The 22,353-nt window shown below is 35.5% G+C and overlaps 1 long non-coding RNA gene across 1 annotated transcript in view; it reads right to left on the reverse strand.

Annotated features, from left to right (window-relative positions):
• LOC107502644 overlaps nt 1-22,353 on the reverse strand; it is a 766,462-nt gene that overhangs the window by 534,389 nt on the left and 209,720 nt on the right. Inside the window, exon 2 of the long non-coding RNA XR_004952613.1 lies at nt 20,904-20,991. This is a non-coding gene — a long non-coding RNA (uncharacterized LOC107502644). The remainder of the gene's footprint in view (nt 1-20,903; nt 20,992-22,353) is intronic.

Genomic DNA, 22,353 nt, shown 5'->3' on the forward strand with positions numbered 1-22,353 from the left:
AGAAGTGAAAAAGGTTTACTACGAAAGGGATGGAAAGCAGAAGAGAGGTTAGATGTATTCAATGTGTCAACAGGGAGCTGACCTCTGCTGAGAGAATGAATGAAAACTGTGGGAGGCTGATTTACATTAATATTTAAACAAGCTTTATAATTAAAACTATCCAAAAATGTTTCCGGCTTTTCTGAATTCCACCTCAAACACTTGCTAGATTTTAGAAATCTGCAGAGGTAATATCTATCCTGGACTTATTCATTTATTTAATATAGATGAATTGAGCACCTACTATGAGCCAGGCACTTTTCTAAATGATAAGAATACAATGCTGAATGAGAGAAAAGCAACATATTTAGAAAATAAATTTCAATTATAATTATACAATAAAACAAGTGTTAAACAAAGGACAGGACCCTTCTCTCATAGTGTTCATTCTGGAGAGAGGGTAAAAATAAGAAAGCAAATAATGATTACTTTAATTTGTGAAAATTGATAAATGCTGTAAAAAAAAAAATGGTAATGTTATAGAGTATGACCAAGGGTGGAGGAAGAAGAATACTTTAGATGGTTGTTTAAGAAAGTCTTCTTTGAGATGACAGTTGACATCTGTACTGAGTACTTAATGACAAAACGGAGCTCACAAAATTTAGAGAAGAATTTCAGTAGGGGTAATAGCAAGGACAGAGGTCCTTATGTTTGAGTGGGCTTGTTCTATAGAAGAAAATTCACCATGAATAGAGTATCTCAACTTAATTGAAAGGGTAAGTTCATATCTTATACTAATATTCTTGACTTGAAAATGTCATTTTTCCAGTCTAAATATTTTTAAAATAGACACAGCAGAATCCACTGATATACATGTGAAAACTCCATGACATGAGCTGTCAATGGCCAAGTAATATATTTTGTGACAAGTTTTTAAGCTCTACTGATAAATACTTTGTTACTTGCAAACCTAGAGAATATCAACCTCATTTTTTCCTTCTATTTTTTCTAAGTAAGAGAAAATCCTATGTGCATTAATTATGATGGTAAACACTATGTCTAAATTATATCTTTAAAACAGATTAGAACACTATTTCTATCACCACTCGCAGTCTAGGCTTCTGTGCCAAGCACAATACAGGAGTAGGGAGCCCCCCAGCACTTGCCTTCACACTGTCACTGACTAAATGCATAATTTTAAACAAGTCATAATATGTGTGTTTCTCCCCTTGTAGAGAGAGGATTACAACATCTGCCTAACCATCTTGATGTAACTGAGCTAGGTAATTTAGATAATGATGTAAAGATGACATGAAATTTTTATATTACTTGACAAAAATCTTAATAGAAAGTTTAGCATTGTTCTTCACTAGGGGAGAAAGAAAGCTTTATAATTTTTCTACAATTTGCAGAAAATTTGAAGCCCAACTTATACATCAAACAAAGAATAGGAACTGAAGCAAACTAAAACATAAGGGCAATATTGAAAGGAAAGGGAATAGTGAAAAACACTTATATTGAGGAATAGGGAAGAGAGAGATTTAGCTTAGAGACAATATGGTTGCAAAAAAATTGTGATTCAGAAATTTGCGAAATGAAGAGGAAAACAGATAAAATTGCAGTCAAACATATGAAAGGAATATAACATAGCATTAGATCCCTTAACACTTTTTTGATTTTTATTAAAAGGCAAAATCTATCTTGACACTTTGGGTACAATCTGCCACTTTCTATCTGTAGCTTCCTTCCTATCTGTAGAAACAGAAAATATATGAATTTTTATAGGTTTCCTCATATTTATTCCTTGCTAGAATGATATTATTAAATTTCTTTTCACAAAAGAACTTAGTATTATAATGCTACAGATATAGACTGGGGCTCACATTGCCTCACTGGAAAAAAAAAAAAAAGTTTTATTTCATGAAGAACAGAATGGCTATGTAGTTTAGGAAAGTATTATGTCATTTCCCAGGCTCTTTATGTACAGAGATGTGAAAATGATAAATTGAGAAATGCCAAGGGACAGACAAATGCATAAACCAACGACAGATCAATATTTTAGAGGGGAACAGAGACTTAAGAAGGTTGAATGCAAATAAGACTTTGAAATGCAACAGGTTTCCAGATGCTGGTTAGTAAAGATTTATGACCGACTTTGTAACTCACATTTTATCTGATGTTATTCAAGTCTTCACACACTTTAGGTCACCTAAACATATGTCCCAAAGTCTAGGTGGAAAATTAGATGAGACAAGACTTCTCTACACCAAATTTTCTATGCCTCCTTCACTCTCATCCCTTCCATCTCCTGAAACTGCCTGAAATTCTATTATTTAAGTGTCTTTTTGGATCAAAGAATATACTATAAATTAAGAATATACTATGGCATAAGAGGACATAGGAGAGGAGCAAAATTTAGGATTTGTCATTAAAACAAGGGCTAGCTTTAAATGAGTACTATGTTCCAGGCAGTAAACAAATTGCTTTGTATTACATTGCCTTTTTAACCCTTAAAACAATCTTTTGATGTAGGTACTATTTTCATTTTAAAAATTAAGTAACTGAGATTCAGAAAGGTTACATGACCTCCCCAAGGTTATAAAGTTTAGTGTATTGTAGAATCAGGACACAATCCAATATCTGTAAAGGAATTGACTAGAAAGAAGCCAAGAACTGCTGTGTGGCAGTAAGGGCCATGTTCAGTTATCTATGAATGTGCAGTAATACAAATTTGCCATTTTTTTTCCAGCAGTGCTTGGCAAGTAGAAAAAAAATGAAGAAAGCTAATTTTTTATATCATCTAGGATTGCCTGAAGATTGATCTGGCTATTGTGGCTAAAGTATAGTTATGGTGAAGGAACTGAGGGGGAAAAAAAAAAAAAAAAGAATGCACTATCACAGGATAAATACTGCATTCTGAAATGTCTAACTCATAAAATTCTTTATAACCTCGGTTTCTTGTAAAATGAATGAAAATGAGATAAAGGGCATGTGAGGTTTTGGGGGGTTTGTTTTATTTTCTGTCTCTTTATATTTAGTTAGTTAGTGGTGGAGGGGGAGGGTGCTTATAGAAGACAAAGACTGGGTGGCAGATTCAAGTCTCCAGGAAAAGTGAACCTGAAGTAAAGCTGCTTTTAGGCTTATTTACGAGTTTTACGAGGATCGTGGGTGACAGTGAGTCCAAGCAAGGTCACCAGAGCTTCCTACTGTAAAGAAAGAATGATTATAAAATTCTCATCACACAGTATTAACAGTAGATATGAAATATTTGAATTTCAAGAGTCAGAATTAAGAAAAATGCATAACAAATTACGTGTGTTTAAAGGTTGGAAAAAATTGTTCTATATCCTGTCTCACTAACTTATAGTAATAACTTGGGAGTGGCAGGGGGAAAGAGTATTAGTGCTATTATTTTTTCTTTAGTCTTGAGTCAATTTTTAAAAATTATTACTTTTGAGATAAAAGAGAGAGAGGAAAAAGAATCGAATGTCGAATGGTGGAGGGAGGGGCATTGGGAGGGGCGGTCCCCAGGAAGGGGAGATGAAGTATAAGGTAAGAAGCAGTAGAGCCTCAGTGGAGGGAAGAGGTGTACTGAGACCAGTTCAGGGCTGTTTAACGGATGTAAGGGTCAAGGGTGGCTTAATGATTCCAGCAACTTCCACAGTAGCATTCCAAATTCCTCTCTGAATGTCTGTCCTTTCCCTCCACCCTGACCTTTGTTAACCTGCTTTCCAACTTTTTTTCCTAAGCAACAGAGTATGGTTTCGTAACAGTGAATGAATGAGAAAGAACCAACACGAATCATTATTTTAAAAATTATTTGCAAAATAATTAACCTTGAAAATCTATGCAGGCTGAGGTTTGAGAGTAGAGCCTGAGATCCCCACCAGGGCTGTAGACATTCACGACAAAGCCTGTGACCGTTAGGCACCTTTGTAAGAAAGATTCAGAAATAAGTGGAGAGATTCAATTCCCAACTCTACAACTCTATAAAAAGTTTGATAAACATATGTTAAGTGATTTTCCAGTTTTCTCATTCTGATTTTTTAAAACTAACATTTTTAATTTAAATATACAAGTTCCTTTTCTTCAAATCTTAGGAAAAAAATGTGTGTGTGTGGAACTGTCTTTTTTATCCCCAGGTATTCAAGTGTTGAAATGATTTTCTAGGACAAGATGGAGCCTTTTCTGCCTGGGTTCTAGGTCAACAAACTGAAACTTCGGTAACTTTCACGTCCCTATAAGTGCTACACTTACCAAAAACCCCATATATCCAGTCAGCCACTTCCCAAAAGCCAAGCCAACTCTGGGCCTTCTTATCCCAAACCAGGTTGACTCTGTGGCCCCAGCTAATCAGATATTTCTATTTGTCTCTTCCTTGCTCTTTATTCTTTATCTGTGAAAGCATCCTGCTTTTCACCCCATTTTGCAGTCCTCAGAAAGGAGACTGTCTATTTCATGAAGTGTTAAATAAAGTTTGTTTATATCACTTAAATTGTCTTTAACATTTTTTAACAAAAGCTTTGAGAAACAAGTTGCTAATTTATTTTATAATCTTTATCAGATTGCTGTGTTTTAAAAACCTAAAGTAGTATTAAATAATGATGTTTCTATTACTTTGTACATTACAAGTATGGCATTTTGCATTCATAATCTCCTTTCCCAGTCCACTGTAGCAAATGACACCTTTCAAAAAAATAAATCATTGTATCTTCTTACTTTGATTTACAAAACACATTCCCTTTACTCAACTCAAAGAGAAAAATAAACTTCTAATGGCATCCATTTACATTGTTGCTGATGAAAACTACATAATGTTTAAGGACATAGAAGAGTACTATATATTTACACAAACTTAATATGCTCCAGAGAATTCCTGAAGTATTTCTGTTTGAGGATCATTACTTCCACACCACATATTTATAATTTTTTTTTCTTTTTTTCTCTCTCTCTCTCAAATTGTTTCCCATAGCATTTTTATATCAGGACATCTCTGTTAGCTGTGAACTTTCGGAAGTTTATTTTTAACCCTTGCATTTGCACTGTATTGCATTTATAGAACAGAAATCTATCTTATCTAACAAACCCCCTCTTTTGAGTTCCACGCTGACATTTCAGACTGATCAGTTGGACAGACACTTCATTCAGCCAGTGAGAGTTCACTCTGACCACATGAGTGCAGCTGGGGAATTAGAACTTTTTCAATCATTGGAGTACTTTTTATTGGAGAAAGTCTCATGGTCTTTAGAAAGAGACTAATTTATTCCATCTATACAAAAGTGCTATATACGATCTAAGAATTGCCCAATCAGTACTTTGTTCTTGTTACATAGGAAAGAAATCAGTGGGAAGAACAAAGACGACAGAGGAAAAAAAAAAAAAAAAAAACAAGAAAAACTAACCACAGTGATTTATGTATGCCATATTTTATGAAGTCACTTGCACAACTTTTTCTCTGGGATAACTGCCTTAAGTCAAGTCAAATATGCTTCATCTGGCTAGAATTCACATAACTTCAACAATTATTTACATTGGAACTAATCGATGGGAATATACACAGAAAAAGGATAATGTTCCCGTTCTCAAGATCCTAGTGAGAAATCAGTAGACAACAGATTATTCTAATTGCAGTTTCCACTGAGTGCTATGAAAGCACAGGAAAGGACTTAATCCAATTTAGGAAGTGTGTGGTAGGAGGGCCAGTCAGGGAACAACCTGCTGAAGTAACACCGGAACTGAGTACTAAAGAATGAATAGATTTTGACAAGGTAAAGAAAATGAGGAAAGTATTCCAGAGAAAGACAAGCTGGCACAAAACACTGAGTTTTAAAACAGCATACTGTTTACAGAAAACTTGGTCAGCGTTTCCAGAATTAGAATTGTGGAGCATAAACTTCAGGCAGGCAATGGAACTGAAGACATGTGCAAGGCCTGGTAATGAAGGACCAAGGACATCATGCTGAAGAACTGAAACTTTAATCTGTAGATTAATGGGAAATCATAGTATAAATAGATATGCGTATTGGATAGATCGCATCAGTGACAAAGACAAATTTTTAGAGAGTAAGATTAAAGGTAGAGATATGTAGGAGAGAAAATCTTTTTCTCCTACCCATCTCAGGCTTATTGACTGGGACCTTGCAAATTAGCACCTTTCAGATGTTAGTGTGGAGGAAACTGTAAGTAGAAAAAGATGATGAAAATCAAAATAAAGTAGAGGTAGTAGGGATGGACAGAGGAGGATATAGTCCCTGTAAATTTAGAGGACAAAAAATACCAACATAATTGTACTGTGATTCTACAGCAAAAAGAGGGAGTTTTTTGGTGTGTATGATATGGCAGTCCTATCAACTATGTAACGTATTTTTTAAATAAATAAATAAATAATGCAGGCTTGAAGAAGATGATCATCTTTCGATTACAAATGCCCAAGAGAAAGTTGGATTTCTTCATATAAATCTCATAGAATAAAGCCAACTCTCAATTCGAAATCAATTATGTAAAGAAGCTAAAAAATGAGTGTGATTGAGATCAAAGAAGGGGTGCTGAGTAGAACCGAAACTAAAAATGGTCACAGACAAAAGCCTCAGAAAGTTTATAACATACCAAGGAAGACGGTCTCAAAGGTGAGGAGAGATACTGGAAAGAAGAGAAATACAGAAACCAAAGGAAAGTGAGAGTTTCAAGAGCAGAAGGAACAAAGTTGTTACTGGAGTGGCTATCTCCATTCAAATAAAAACTGGAACCTTTCCTTTACTGATTTAGAGATCACTGGGGATCTTTGGAGTAGAGGGTGAGGAAGGCACTTCCACTGCAGTGTGACAGAAGTAGAGAAAAACAATATAGGCTCATTTAAAAAATATATATTTAAATAAATACATTCTCCAGTCAGAACATATCATGAAAGAATTCCACTCACACCCTAACACTTCCCACACACCTGTTTTTTGTTCTTGAATGGGAGGAATGTGGTGTGTCCACAAGGTGAATGGAAAGAGTCGATAAACACAATGATGACACAAAGGAAACAAGGATAGTTAAGAACCAGTAGGAACTGAGGTAATCAAGTCAAGAGCAAAAGTAGAGGAATTTTGCCTTACACCTGAGAAAGGCCACCACAGCCTCTCTAAAACTGCAAATAAGGAAAGACTGATGTGCTTAGGTGTATGCATTTGTTAGATTCACCTATTTAAATTTACCTTGAAACTGTTGCTGTGCAACTTCTAATGAATTAAAGCTACAAACCTGTATTTTACCATTTTTCTGGGCAGTTCTCTAAGAAAAGACATATGAAATGCCAAGGTAAAACTGTGCTAACATAGAACTGCACAAGCAAGCTAAAATTACGACTTAGACATAGTATTAAGATAAAGCAGCCTAGTAATATTAAGTACCTACTATGTTCATGGCACTTTGATAAGTATTTCACATGCATAACATAATTATCTTCATTTATTATTCACAATAATCAAATTAATTTAGTCCTATTATTATTTCCATATCAGAGATGAGACAACTGAGTCTCAGAAAAATTAAGTGACTTACCCAACGGCTCACAGCTTATTAAATCATAAAATGAGGATCACTGCTCAGGTCTGGCCAGATCCAAACATGTGTTCTTACTCACACTATCATATCACCTCCTAAGGCTCAACTTGACTTCCAATTCCCTCCCTCTCCGCATGCAATCTTTCTGCAATAGACCTAATGTTTGTGTCCCCTCAAAACTCATGTTAAATTCTTAACTCCCAATGTGATGGTAGTAGAAGGTGGGGTTTTTAGGGGCTAATTAGGTCATAAGGGCAGAGCCCTGATAAATAAGATTAATGAGCTTGCAAAAGGGACCCTGAGAGCTTGCTCGCCCTCACTCTGCCATGTAAGAATGCCAAGAGAAGACAGCAGTCTGCAACCCAGAAGATGTTCTTACTAGAACCTAATCATGCTGACACTCTGATCGTGGGCTTCCAGTCTCCAGAACTGTAAGAAATGCATTTTTATTGTTTATAAGCTACCCAGTCTATGTATATTTTGTTATGGCAACCCAAACTAAGACACTTTTCTTATGAATATCAGGGGAAAGCTCCTTAAAAGTGCTGACTTTCCTGTCTTTAGATTCCTCTATATAAGCACATCATTCTCTCCTTCAGTCCAAAGTTGGGCTCTCATCTACTCGCTGCCTCACTGACATGAGAACAGAAATCATGTTGGTGCAGTGGTCATTATAGCTTTCAGTGACTTCTTAGCTATCCATAATAGAAAAGACTTAGACCGAACTCAGTTGAATAAAGACTTATGAAGCCTACATAGATTAAAATCTGAGGTCAGATAAAAAGATAAAAATGTATGCTAAAAAGATTCATATATTAGGAGATAGAAACTGATACCTTTATCCATGGATCTGTGAATTGCCTAAATACAACAAAAAATCAATTTAATATCTAAAACCAAAATTATCTTTTACATTCCTTCACTGAGTTAAAAAAAAATAGTAAATTAAGAAAGAATTTAGTTTTAAAATCCCACTGTTATACAATTGCCATTGAAATGGAATATTATTTAAAGATGAGCGAATTTTATTCCATAAAACTGTGAGAGAATTTATTTATTGTTTTAAGTCCACGAAACAGAGCAGTTAATTTCATTGATTTTTTAAATTCCTGAGAGTATTTTTTCTCTATATTTACTGGTTCTCTCCATGAACTGCTGATAGGTTGGTCTAATTACAGAGGTTAATTTTAGCATTTGGGCACACACACACACAGAATTTCTTCAGCTATAAAGAAACTATAATGTGCATAAATTCACACAGGGGAAAAAATATAGGACTGAAGGCTAAAAAGCAGCTGATATTTAAAATTCAAGACATTCTACATAGAAAGAGCTTCACAAGAAAAGCTACTTGATAGAGAAAAAAGGAATGAAACTTGTGCATAAGGAAACACTGTTTTGTTTCAGAACGTGTGAATCTAGATTTAAAAAGAAAAATATTTACCAGAAGTACATTTACTTTTATTCATCATTACTGTGGAACATTTTTCAATTTTCTCCATCTACTTGGTTAACTTGACACTGTCGAATTTCTACCACGTCTAATTTGAGAGGCCTCTTTCAAAACCTCTCTACTCCCATATCCAGAGTATGTAAAAGAAAGAGTTTTATCTCTTCAATAATAAAAGGTGTTAGATGCTTCAGTTGGTTTTGAAGGGCCCTGTGACAACTCCATCTCAGTCTTAATTTGAAAGGATTCTTTTCCTGGTTTAGCTTGACTTTTCCCTGATGAGAAAGAGTTAGAAAGAAATGAGCTCTCCAAATCTTTTGATTTTTTGTAAACATAAATAGTCATTCAGGTTGAAGAGTTTGTTATTCTCGGCATCTTGAAAGTAATTTTCCAGTGAGCATCATGCCTCTGCATCTTTCAGCTGATTAATACACTACGTCTCTACATATAGCCTTTTAATTAACTCTTTAAATTAAGGACAGGGAAACAACTATGTCTTTTCAAGGTGTTGAAAGTCTTCTTCCTTTATTTTCACTACTATTTTTTAAATCACAATTCTGAGGAACCACTTTTGGGAGTAAGCTCTAATAGTTTAGTAATTACTTTTTGGAAGTCACATTTAATCCAAATGCCTAATCCTTTGGTTGGTCAAACTAAATGATTGCAATCTCTTATCAGACAAACTCAATTTGAAACTTGCCTACCGGTGAAATTTTGTAAGTTAAACTATACAGTTACAATAAAAATCTTGACCACAAATTTCAAGTGCCAAACATTTATTAAATTATAATTTACTATATCAACTGCACACAATTATCTGAGATAATCTTATTTATACATCAGGAAAGGATCATTGTACTTAGGATATATCCATGGGTAATAAGCCTCCTTGGAATTAGATGTTAAATGAGCCCTATTTTATTAGTTTCTAAACGTAATTACATTTAGAGTCATGTGTATACTTCTGCAATGCATGGACATTAAAAAGTAATGAGGGTAAATTGATTGGTTCCTATTAAATTTATGTGAGACAATACTGTGGTTTATGAAGAGATTTCTAGGATAGCTGCACATTTGGCTATATTTATTTTCTTTATAATTGTCCTATATAGATTGATATTTGCTATCTATTCACTTATTTTCTTTTATGCTTTTAATAAAGCACCTATCAAAATTTTGTCTCAATCCTAAAAGATAACACCACATGAGAAAGAACAAATTATTAAAAGGCAGAAATAACTGACTTAAGATACTAGATTAGAAGAATTAAATTTCTACCATCTGACTACATAATAAGTAAGCTACTCTCTGCATTCAGAGTGAAATAAAGAATTCAGGCAAATTCATTTGCATAATAAGAGCCAAAAATATAACTTTTACCTAAAATATTCAGATTATTAATAGCAAGATATTTTTATATTACATTATGCAAATAATTACACAAAGTCTGTCATTTATAATGATGCTCTAAATTGTCTTCCAGCTCACACCTCCATGATGTTATTTGAAAACAGACATTGAACCTGTTTTTGAGAAGGGAAACATGAGAGCCTCTAGCTGTCGAAATATTAACATAAAAGTTTGTAAGATAAGATGCTGCAGATTTAGAAATATGACTGTTGACTAATGAAAAATTTAGCTTAGTAGATTGATTTCTAAGGGACAAGTTAAGAAACAAGAAAGATAATCTACTCATTCTTACTATGAATAAAAAGGTACTACCAAGATTGCTAGAATTATGTCATCTTTTTGTAGGCTCAGGAGCAAATGGACTAAGGGATATATCCTATCTTATTAAGGTCTTTTGTCTTGGTTGTTATGATCCTGGCCTTCTTTCTGATCATACCTTGATTCTCTATGCCTAATTCTTCAACTCCTGCTGGTCTCTTGGTCCCAAAATTGTTGTGGCTCCTTGGACTACTAACATTATTCATTTCTTATGTGTCGAGAGCTCTATCTTGAACCTGTTGATCTCCTCCACATTGATGACCTAACTCAGTATACATGTCCTTTATGTATTATTTGTCAACATATCTTAGAGCAATAGTTTTAAAGAACTCCTAACAGCACTTTATGTACTGTCACCTTAATATGTTTTTCTTACTAGTTCGACAGGGCTTGACAATAGCTACACTTGGCATATTGTATTTTCCCAGTTGTCAAAAACTTGTTTTAAATGTTTTTACCTAACTTATATTAGCTATTCTTGAGAGGTTCTCAGGCTGATTGAAAAACATGGTGGACTGTGCCCAAAACTGTTCATAGATATTTATTATAATTCATGAACCAGCATTTGCATGACTTTGAAGTATTAGATGCTCAGGCCAAAGAATGATTATTTAGCGATGCTTAACAACTAAAACTGTAACTAATGGGAGTTTAAATAGGTAATGTAGTGACTGTACACCTCATTGCACTAGTAATACTTATTGATCTCACCATGTAAAAAAGCTTGGGTGTGAATCCTTGAGCTTCTTGAAAGGTCAGGACCAAAAAAAAAAAAAAAAAAGAAAAAAACATACAAGAGTCAAGAAAGTCACCGGGTGGACCAAATATGCAAAATATGAAAAAATAATGATCTTCTCCCCTCTCATAAAATATAGAAACCAAAACAAAACAGAGGTGGACAAAAAATTATGGAAAGTTTTATAGATTTGAATAGGTTCCATCAGCAGTTCTTCAGATTACATGCTAAACAAGCTGTCTTGATTCCTGCCAAGAACAGAAGAGCTTCACACATGATGCTGATAAAGGCACTGAGAAACATTATCTTAACTAGATCCCACTCTTAAAGCCAGCAGATAATCTAACTCTGAAGGAGTTTCTTTAAAAAAATGGTATTTTGATGAAGCATTACCTTCCTAATGAAGGATAGTTGACTAATGCTATTCATAAAGAGTTTTTAGACTATGAAATATAAGGAAATCACACAGCAAGCGCGTTAACATGGTCGGCCTTTTTAGTCTTGAAACAGTGGTTTTGATAAGAACGATGTCCATTTTCTTTTAATTTTTCAATTACAGTCAACATTATATTAGTTTCAAATGTACTGCATAGCGGTTAGACATTTATGTAACTTATGAAGTGATCCCCTAATAAGTCTAGAACAATGTCCATTTTTAGTTTTCTTCTATTTTCTAATGTATTTCATATATAATGAGGAAACACCATTATGACATACATAATTGACTTAATATAATTCAGTATACTATATAATATATACTAAAAGTTAAGAAATCACAGATACATGTTTGATTATATAAGTATGTGTATAAATATTATATATATAAACTTTTAATTAACTCCCTTTTATATTTTACTATCTCATCATGTTTCGCTGCAATATCAACGACGGCATCTGCAGCGCCACTCATAATCATGGTCCTATAGTCATTCCATGAAACGAGAAAAGGGACTTCTGGGCCAAGCTTGCCATAGCCTGAGGTGTCACTCTTTTCAAACATTGGCACTGCTCCAGAAACTGCAGCCATTATGTCCCTCTAATTCTACACATGCAATGCCCAATTGTAATGGTCACTTGCAGACAAGATAGAAAGGTACACAGAGGAGTCGCTTTGTGTGTCCTTCCTGCAATCTCCTTGTGCACCATTCTCCTGCTTCTCTCTCTCCCAACACTCAGAATCATTTCCATACAGCACAGAATGAGGTTGAGGTGAACTATCATAAGGACAACATTCTAAAATGGAAAGGAGCAGATGTAGTTGCCTTTCGCAAGTGACAGCATTCCACAATGAATGCTCTCTAATCCAGAGTCTGTGTAGGCAGCCTCACATATGTATTTATAAGTTATATGAATGAGTGATCTATTCCAAGCTGCTTGTTCTCTTAGTATTTCTCTTTCTACTTGGAAAGAATTGGGCCTAGGAGTTGACCAGATGGACTACACAATGGTGTTCTGATACCATTTGTGCAGTGAATGGAAGAGATGATTTCAGAGCTCCCCCTATTCTCCAAGGATCCAGGCTTCCATCTGTTGGGAATGGCCAAATCCAATCCCAATAGTCCAATCTGACACTAATTCATACACTTATTTAGAGAGCTTTCTCACCAGTGCCAGTTGCTCACTAGTTTCTGGTTTTATGTCACAATTTAGAGCCCCATGTTTGCAAGAGAGCTAAGGGCACAACAGGAAATAAATGATGGAAGTGTCCAAGTAAGGATGACATTTTTGCTCTCTTAGAAAAGTGAAGAAAAAGATGCACACTGTGGTTAAGTGTTTTGCTGATATGATAAACCAGGGACTGAGCTAGGAAAAGGACACAAGCTTCCTAATTCATACCTATGACAATGCCAAGCACTCACACAAAAGAAAAGTTTTGTTGCTTATGAGAGCAGCAGCCAAGTAAAATAAGACAGAGCAGGAATCAGCGGCTTATGTTTTTACCATTACAACACCCTTCCCTCTATTGTTTTAAGCAATATCATTTGGTATTAATCAACTCTTTAAAAGCCACCCATATTTTTCTATAGAGCTGATTGTCTATTATCCTTTACAAACAAGTCTTTGCGTAGTCTGTGTAGGCTAAAATTGAGAAGCAGTAGATCTCTCGCCAAAATCTCAATCGTGAAAGTTGTCACTGAAAAGATCCAAGGGTGAACTCAGGGCCCTGCCAATTCATTCAAAAGAGAATCTTTGTATCGGCTGCTGCACTTACAAGGAAATGAGGCTGAGGATGGAAAAAAAGACCAGTTGGAATACATCTCATGGGAAGGTTAGAATCCACAGTAAGACGTTTATCCCTGACAGCTGGGATTTATCATCCTCAATAACTAGGGTGGAGTATTTAGTGTTTTTCCCCTCACTTCTCAAATTTGCTGGAAAGATAGAAAATTACTTTGAAGGGAACTGTTCTCTGGTTCGGCTGAACACAGATCCTTCCCTTCTGTGAAATCGAGTCGGGTGGAGAGAATTCTTCAAGCTGGCGTCAACATCACCATGATTCATAATCTTCATAAGAAAAGAGCCAGTATGGCTGGGGAGAGGCAAACTACACCAACAGAGGATCAGAAGGAGGAAGACTTCCCCTCAGCTTATCTGAGTGGCAGAGAACTTATTTTTATGCCCCTTCAATTTGAGACAAATAGATTTTCTTCTACTAATAGTTCCTTTTGACTGCTAATTCAGGCATATGTTGAGATTATTACAGTAACTCATCCGTTGATTTAATGCCACTCAAATAGAACTATGTTTCTCAAGGACAGAATATGTAGGATGTAGTTAAGAGCACAGATCCCAGAGCCGGCGGCCTGCATGCAGATCCCGGCTTTACCACTTAAAGTCCTATAACCCCGGCACATTACTCCATCCCTCTGTATCAAGCACCACATAGGGCTCTTGGGAGGCATAAGCGAGTTAATGTGTGCAAAAGGCCAATAATCTTGACTTTGTGCTTATTTTCACCATACTCCTATTACCAGGAGTAAAATGTTCTGTTGAAAAGAGGCCTCCGACATGTTTCCCATACAACTCTATTCACGCTTATTGAAAATTTACTGTGTTCTAAATCCTAGAAATTAGGATGTTAGAGTGACCTTGAAGTCAGACAGCCTCGGTTCAAATCCTGGCTTAAACACTTAATGTACACAAATTTTTCTAAGTTTCTATTTTTTTTTACATGTCTAATAGGAACAATAATGCCTAACTCTTTATTGTTTTATGTTAAATGAAATATCAGCTGGTTCATATTTTCTTTATCCCTCAGGAACTAAGTAAGATTAGCTCAACAGTCTATTTCTACACAATTAGAGTCTAAAACCATTTCCAAGATAACCATACGAAAAGAAAACTTTCCTTCTCATGGTCTCTTCTACTTCTTGAACAACTGTCCCTAAATATGAGTTGTCACTGTTGTAGAAAATGAATAAGCAAAACTCAGACTGTATAGTGTTTATATTTTAAAATTTACTAATAGCTGCTGGTTATCAGATGGGAGCTACATGGCACACCCTGAAGCAAGCAAATTCAAAATCCACACCAAACATTCCTGTTCTCTGAACGTCTTGTTTTCTTGAGTTTTGGCTTGTTGGTTGGTTCTTATTTCCATTGGCCCTCTCCTGTCCCTTCTTTCCTCTATGCAAATTTTAGTCTCACATCCCACAGTTGATGGCTTCCTCTTATCATCCTCCAAAGTTGTACTTGAAACACCAAATACAGCAGAACAATTCAGCTTCCCCCACTGTGACTCCTAAATCTGTGTAGCCTAAGTCATCAAGTACCGAACACACAAATGCCTTTCCATTCCACAACATCCTTTCTCTTCAGAAAACAATTATTACAAGTATAATTTTCAGATAATTTTAGTATAATGTTTGTCACATATTAAACACTTTTCAGTAGCTGTATGGAAAAAATAATCTTTGATGTAGAAAGCTGAATAAATAAAGTCTACTGCCCACAAACAGGTCCCATCTGATAAGTCACAGTATATTAGCTCCATATTCAAGAGTTTAAGAAACTGCGTACCCATGTAGATAAATGGGTGCCCATGTGTGACAAGCAATCTTCTTTAACTCTACTGATATCATATCCTATTAGTTCTTTGTAGAGGGCAACAACAAAGTAACAAAATGTTCTACATTTTTATAGTATGCATGTTTCATCCTCAATTGAGGTGGATTCCATTTCCAAAATAAAAATAAAAAGCACGCCCAGGGTTTAACGTGACTTTTCTTAATATATGCAATATTAATTGATGTTATTCATTTCTTAAGCAGTTTCATGGAAGAGATGCAATGTGTCTGCACACAATCCTGGGTCCTTAATCAAGTTATTGCTGGTGTGTGTATGTGTGTGTATACAAGTATATTATTCACAAATGAACCTAAAATAATGTTGGTAAAAGCTGTTCATGAATGCATTTACCCAGAGCATTTAGATGGGAATTGGCTCTCTTTGGTTTAATCCTTCAGCAAACATTTATCCAGATGCACTTACTCCACCCTGTCACAGGAAGGAACTAGTAATTGTTTCTATGTACTGATATGCTCTTATAATTAAGGCTTTGGGGATGTGGGTAAAAAACTGCCTGTGTACTTAATTAAAGTTAGTAGGAAATTTAAAACCAAGCAAGCATTGTTAGTAGTACTTAGTATTTAACACAAAGAAACCCAGGTGCTTAGAATTTATGCTGGAAGAAAGTAGAGACTTGCTATATTCAGAAAGGAACATCATATATTCGGTTTTCAAATTCCTCAAAAAGAACTACAGAATCTTGGATTCTGAGTGAATACAACTATGATATCATAAGTTAATAGACTAATCAACCAAGCTAGAATAATTTAAGCACCTATGTGCTTAATCCTGAGATTCAATTCTTAATCTTCCAAGTAAAGAGAAGATTAAAAAAATATAAGAAACCATTTCTAGTCTGAGAGATGAGACTAGAGGATAAAAAATACATAAGTGAAAGTAAAAGTATTCAAAACTAAGTGCTAGAATGAGACATTAACTTCAAAGTACAATAAGAATTCAGAAGAGAACAGCAAAATTAGAAGCCGAGTCATCAAGGAAAGCTTCCTGCCATCACAAGACAAGGCCTCAAGAATGAAAGCAACTTCGAGTTCCTAGTGACCAAATCTGACAATTTGAACATCATTAGCCTTATCATAATAGTAACAGATTATACCCCGCAGCACAAAATAGAAATCAATGAGACCATATCAATTCAAATAAATAATTGTAAAAATAAATGCATAGGCAAGAAGGGACAGTGTTTTGGGGGGTGCAATTCTAATTGATAAATGTAGAAGAAATAGTGGAAATTTAAATTCATCATTTTTCAAATGCCATAGTAGTATCTACTGCAGGTAAGAATCATTTTTGGATTCTAAAGTTGGTGGGCAAGAGTACAAGGGGAAACAGGATATTTGCATAATCTCAAAGTAACACCCTCAAAGTATTTAAGGTACGAAAAAAGAAAATAGTAATTCTACTGAATTGGATAGTATCCCCACAAAATTCATGTTCTTCCTGACCTCAGAATATGGCCTTATTTAGAAACTCGGTCATTGCAGATGCAATTAATGGAATTAAGATGGGGTCACACAGGAGTAGGGTGGGTCACACAGGAGTAGGGTGGGCCCTTAATTCAGCATGACTGGGGTCCTTATAAGAGATGAAGGCACAGGGAGAATGCCATGTGTCCATGGAGTTATGCTGTCCAGAGTCAAGAAATGCCTGAGGCTGCCAGAATCTAGAAGAGGCAAAGAATGATCCTTTCCTAGATGCCTCAGCAGAAACACAATCCTAAGGAACCTTGATTTCAAATTTCTAGCCTCCAAAATTGTGAGAGCATAAATATCTGTTGGTTTAAGCTACCTGGCTTGTGGTACTTTGTTCTGGCAGCCTTAGGAAACTGACATAGTAACTTAATAGTAGAAAAACATGGAGAAAGCATTTTAAGTGATCAAAGTGAACATCATTAGTAAAAAGACATATCAACAACATGTACCTTCTGATATGATGTAGTGAGAAGGACACAAACCTTACAATTTTGCAGTACTCAACAAAAATATATTACATCAAACTAATAATAAGAAAACAGTTTTGAATTAAGAAACTTTCTATGACATAATTGACCATTACTCTTCAAAAGTGTCACAGTTGTCAAAGACCCAAAAAAAAAAAAAAAAAAAAATTGAGAGATGAGAAATTGCACCAGACTGGAGGAGACTCAGGAGACATGACAAAATAAAATATGGGATCCTGGATTCTGACCTGGGAGAAAAAAAGACATTAATATTAGCTATTGGCAAAATTTAAATAATGTCTTTAGATTGGTTTATTTCTTGGCCTGGATCATTGTACTATGGTTACATAAGATGTTATCATTAGGGAAAGCTGGGGGGAAGTGTATTAATGAACTCAGCATACTATTTTTGCAACTTGTTCGAAGTCTAAAAGTATTTCAAAATAAAATAATTTTAAATAGAATTATGAATAAAATCCAGGGGGGGAAATGATAGGGTCAGGAAAGATAGATAAGGAAAGGGATCTCTTGCTACATAAGGCACAGGTTTGAACAAAGGCAAGACATGGAGGGACTAGGTTTGTGTTGCAGGTAGCAGGAGGACACAATGGAGCCTGCACAGAAGGCCGCTGGTTTAGGAAAGGCCCCAAAAGTCAGACAGGAATTCCACACTGATACAGAATGAAATCTATGCAGGGTTTTGAGCAAAAAAGAGATGCAATGACAGCACTGTTAAATAACAATTTGTCTGGCAGAAAAATGCAGGGTGGACTCTGCTTGTATAGACTCTTCTTGTCAAATGGACCTAATCCTCTTTAGGTCAGCAGCTGACAGGGGAGTTTGAAAAGTGTGCTTGTCAGAACATCTGTCCCTGCTCTGAGATGCTTTCTCTCTGATATTCTCATTCTTCCTTTAGAGGCAGAATTGATGTTTAGGATGAAGGGTGATATTCAGCATTAGGGCCGTGGTCAGAAAAGCTCTCATAGGAAAATACAGGTGACTAATAGATGGGAAACAAATATAAATAATCTCAATATAAAATAAGAAACTGTATGTGTTAAACCAAAAGAAGAACTTCAGGCCAGAGCAACCACACTGCAGACAGCATTCATGATTCAAATTTTTAGAGAATAAATAGGATAAGAAGAAACTCTAAAACCATTCTCTTTCTCTGCTTAGGATTTGTCCGATTCCTTCTGGATTATATTTCAAGATCTAGACCACATAGTAAAGATGGATATAAAGAATAAAAAAGGATTAAAAGAGGCAAGAGACCAAGAATTTAGAGGGTTCAGAAATTAACCGTAACAAAAGGTCCTAAGATAATGCAGTTTGAAAAGATTAGGGAAAGGAAGGATTAAACATTAACTACACTATTATGTATTAATTCCAGCTTAGCTAAATTGACAATCACTTACCATCAATTAGATTGAAGTTGACTTTTACCTACTTCAAAGAAATATTTTGTCATATTAATAACATAAACTAAAGACACTATTTAAAAAGCTTTTCATGGTTGTAGTATACCCCAAAAGGAAAAGTAATAACATTATAGCAAGTAAGACTTAAATTTTACTGCTGACTTATTAAAAGCTAACTAAGCTTTCATTTATTTTTAAAGGTGGTTATGTTGAGGTTTAAATTTCATTGTTTAAAATCTCAACTTTTTCTTTGTCCCTATTGTCAGTCCCTAGAGAACTCAAAATCATGAAGCAATAAAACTTTGTGAACCAATTTAAAGTCTTTTCCCTCTTGCTCATCTTCCTGTAAGGAGTCTACTTGCCAAGTTTAGCACAGATATCTCAATATGCAAATGTACATAGAAACTTTAGTGGGGTGAAGGGGTTGGGGGAAACAGTGGCCAAGGGTTTAGGGATCTGTATGGGAAGCAAGTGGCCTGTCTTTTCTAAATAAACAGGAGACAAAATTTCTCACACACAAGTATGAACTGAAGTCCCAGGAAGGTTTTTCAGAAATAAGAGCAGGAAAAAAAGAAAGCTTTGAACAGTTAAGACATATGGCCTCTATCCATGATTATACACCAAACTAGAAAAGAATTATCCTAATGGAAAAAAGAAAATCAAAGTTACAAAAAGGTTGTTTTGCCCTTTTCTTTATCCTGTTTCCTAATTTAACAAATCCTTCCCTCCTCTTCCAAAAATGAGCCATTGCCACAACATGCTCCTTTAGCCACTCAGACTCCCCTGAGCCTTGCCACATTATATATTTCCTCAGCTAAGAGAGTGTCATTCCAGCCTGTGGCCCAGCTCCCTAGTAGTCCCCTAATAAAAGCTTGCAACTGTGAGACTTGCAAGTCCCCGCAAATTCAAACAGCCCACCCCCTGCATTCTGCTCCCAAATCTTCAAAAGCACAAGCAAGTACAATACACAAAATCAAGTTGCCTTAAAATAATTCCATTGTAGACTCTAAGCCTGCAGTCTCTCATTTTCCCAATGATCCCTACAAGAGAAAACTCAAGCTTGTTCAAAATTATGCTTGCTGCTCTGTGGGAGCTCTGACTTAGTTCTTTTCTCTGTTCCCTTGGGTGTATGTGTTTGGAGTTCTTGGTGGTAATGAAGGCTCAAGAGAAGTCATAGGTTATTCTTGGCTTTTGCTGTTGGCGACAGACTTGCTGACAAGGGGTCTCTATAATTGGGTATCCCTAGGAATTACCTAAGTGCCTAGTTTTATGAAGTACATGCTTTCCCTGAATGAATATGAATCTGAAGAGGTTCTGCCTGGGAGAAATAGATACTAACAACAAGAAAGAAACCCCCTCATCTCTAAACAGTGATGAGGCTATCATTACATCCTACTCTTCTTAAATTCCTAATCCACAACTCTAAGGAAAACTAGAGACTGGCATATTTTAGGAGGTCAAAGGAATCTGGTTCCATGTGTAACCAATGAGTAGTATAATTGCTTTATGTCTAAGTTGGATGAGACATGACTTATACATTTTTGGAAAATTAATATCAACCCATGTATTTCTCAGGAACTTTTTAGTTGTAAATGATAGATGTTCGACCCAAATTAGCCCAGCTGTAAGAGATGAAGGGGTCTATGAAGAGGAGCAGGTTAGAAATGAGGAGAAATGTATTTCCCCATGTAAATGATTAACCCATACTTTGCTGCTATGAGACACTGTCATATCATATTAAATGGTATTATCTAGAACCTTCTCTGTCCCTCAGATATATCTTCCTTTTTTTTTTTTTTGACATTATTCTCATACAAATTTCCTCAAATAGAGCAAAAATGCCTTGTGAGTTTTTAAGTTTATATCATCCTTCTTTAGCAACCATGAAAGAAAAAGAGAATCGCCTCCCATATATTTCCAGCAAAAATTTCCAAGCTTAAATCTCAATGGAAAACACACAGGTGCATGTACACACACACATGGGCAAACCACACTATCAACACCACCACTACTTACTGTCCACATTTATGTCCCATGCTGATCACTGTGCCAAGAGTGACATGTGCCAACATCTAGAACGGGTGTGGAATACAGAGGCACCCATCTGTAACACATGAACAGAAAATGGGGATGAAATCACTTCCCAAAGGAGAATCAAGGTGCAATTACCTAACAAAAGGAGAACAAATTTTGGAGACAAAAAAACCAATATCTCTTCCAACCCAAGATTTCAAGCTTCTGATCATCAGAGCATACTTTAAGATGTTTTTCTCCCAATTCATTATAAAATTCAACCTACAATATAATGCATAAGTCTATATTTAAAAGTTTCTTCTATGAAATGTTTATATGAGCCATGACAAAATATCCATCCATACCTGTTAATGAATAAATGAATAGCAATTGGGAGCTAACTGCCATTGCCTGAGGACTCTTCTATATCAATTTGGGTTTACATGACTCTGAGGCTTTAGTGCACTGTAGAACTTCAGTTTCCCAAATGTGACAGGGAAAATAAACTGAGAGACTGTATGCTAAAAACATTCAGAGACACTAGATTAAAAAGACATATTAATATGCTTCTGTAATGGCAATGTGAGGAGATGTACAGACCTATGCCCCAGGAACAATCATAACTAGTGAGAATTATTAAAAATATCAAAACATTTAAAATCCCTGGAAGTTGTCCTAAGGGCAAACAGCATGGCACCGGCGGAATGATGGGCTCTAATGGCCACACAAAATCATCAGGTCCTAATCCCCAAGACCTGTTACCTTTTAAGGAAAAAGTGTCTTTGCAGATGAGACTATGTTAAAATGGGGAGATTAACCTGGATTTTCCTGGTAGGCCCTAAATTCAATCATGTATTCTTATAGAGTGAGCCGGTGATAAAGACAAAGACAGAAAAGATAATACAGCCATGAGCACAGAGGTTAAAGTGATGTGGCCACAAACAAAGGAAAGCCAGCAGCCATCAGAAGGCAAAAGCAGCAAGATATGGGTTCTCCTCTATAGCCCCCCAAAAAGCAAAAGTCTGCAGACATTTTGATTTCAGTCCAATATAATGATTTAGGACTTCTGGCCTCAAAAATTGTGATAGAATAAGTTTTCGTTGTTATAAGCCACCAGGTTTATAGTAATTTGTTACATTTTAAACAGAAAACAAATACAAAGCAAATAAAGAGACACTTACTTAAGAAATTTTACTGAATCTCAGAAGAGGCAAAGTCTATGGTTCTTGAGTCATGAACCAGTGCTACTTTGATTTCTAACCCAGACAAATACATTTATAAGGAAAGCGAATTATAGACCAATTACTCTTATAAATACCAACACACACACACACACACACACACACAAAAACCTTACCAAAATATCAATAAACAAAATCCAGCAAAATGTAAAAGTGTTTATACAGCATGTCCCAATGGGATTTATCCCAGAAATGACAGGTAGATTTAATAT

The sequence above is a fragment of the Rousettus aegyptiacus genome, unplaced genomic scaffold (genome assembly GCF_014176215.1).
Source record: "Rousettus aegyptiacus isolate mRouAeg1 unplaced genomic scaffold, mRouAeg1.p scaffold_m13_p_8, whole genome shotgun sequence".
In the NCBI taxonomy this organism is placed as follows: domain Eukaryota; kingdom Metazoa; phylum Chordata; class Mammalia; order Chiroptera; family Pteropodidae; genus Rousettus; species Rousettus aegyptiacus.